This window comes from Galeopterus variegatus, unplaced genomic scaffold (genome assembly GCF_000696425.1).
Source record: "Galeopterus variegatus unplaced genomic scaffold, G_variegatus-3.0.2 Scaffold866, whole genome shotgun sequence".
Taxonomy (NCBI): domain Eukaryota; kingdom Metazoa; phylum Chordata; class Mammalia; order Dermoptera; family Cynocephalidae; genus Galeopterus; species Galeopterus variegatus.
Window position 1 is genome coordinate 50,580 of NW_007726977.1, and position 1,241 is coordinate 51,820.

A 1,241-nucleotide genomic window follows, 5' to 3' on the forward strand; every position below is an offset into this window, starting at 1 on the left:
TGTACAGTACACTGAAATAAAAAGTACTGCAAAGATAAAAATCTCAGCACCTATATAACTCCTGAAGCACAGGGGGTTGTATCCAATGCCACAACACATTTCAGTTCTTGGGTAACTTCCTAAGAAATGCTACAGAATATTCATTCTAACTTGCTTTCCATGATCGGAAGTTTAATAGCAGTTTTTGCTCTGCTTTGCACCCCCTTTGTTCGACCGCCATGTAGTACAGATCTAAAACCCTTATGGACTCATGACTATGAATGAATTAGTGCAAATGAACAACTTTTTGTCCTGACTCTAGAATGCTTCAAGTTGAGAAAGGAATAAAAGAAAACCACTACAAAGCAGAAAGGATGAGACCAGAACCATTAAAAGTGGCTGGAATTTGCAGTTTAGGTGTCAGTCTGAATATCAAGACATGTAGCCAGCCCAAGACTCTTCCCACTCTTCCCACTTGTGGCTGATAAAAAGGGATGGTAGATAATAGAGCTCTAAACTGGGCTCAACTACTCACAGTATAGGACAGAGCTTCAGGAACACACATACTTCACGTGAAAGAGATAGTCCTGAGGAACTGTGTGTCAACCAAACTATAGGTACCGCGGGAAAGATTATTACTTGACCCCAGCGGTGAATTCTATCAAATAACACACTGCAATGAGAAATCAGCATTTAATTTACTTCAATCAATAAACATGTATGAGCATCTACTTTTTGCCAAGAAATCGTAGCAGGCCACGTTTCCACGAATATAGACTCATGGGATCTATGGATTAGAAGAAATCAAGGGTTTACTATCCAGGCTCTTCATCTGCTATTTCAATCTCTATCCCGTGCCAGTAGGCGTTCTTCCAGTCTCTATTTGAGCGCTTCTAGTACTGGGCAGCTCACTAGAAGTTATTCACTCCATTTTTGGCAACTCCAATTGTTGAACGTTCTTCCCTAACAAACACCGAAGTCTGCCCCTTTCATCAGCTAGTCCTTGATTTACACGCTAGAATCAAGAACTAGTCGGATTCCTCTTTCCGGGACAGCTGAGGCACTGACGGGCACTGGCTGGCACCTCCCGGCGGGGGCGGCTGCATCCCCAAGCTGCAGAGAGAAGCTGGCAGCCGAGGTGCGGTGACAAAAGCTCCGGGCCGGAAGCCGGAAGGCCTGGGCCTACCGCGGAATCGGTCTGTGATCTAGACAGGTGGCGTCGACAAGCCCGCCGTGCAGACGCGAGCGGAGTCGACGCCACG

The 1,241-nt window shown here is 45.8% G+C and overlaps 1 protein-coding gene across 1 annotated transcript in view; it reads right to left on the reverse strand.

The window, feature by feature from the left end:
- The window catches only part of XPA (xeroderma pigmentosum, complementation group A), a 25,883-nt gene extending 24,657 nt beyond the window's left edge, over nucleotides 1-1,226 (reverse strand). The window contains exon 1 of the mRNA XM_008573023.1: nucleotides 515-1,226. The gene's annotated coding sequence lies outside the window, so the exon portion shown is untranslated. The remainder of the gene's footprint in view (nucleotides 1-514) is intronic.
- Between the last annotated feature and the right edge of the window lie 15 nt (nucleotides 1,227-1,241).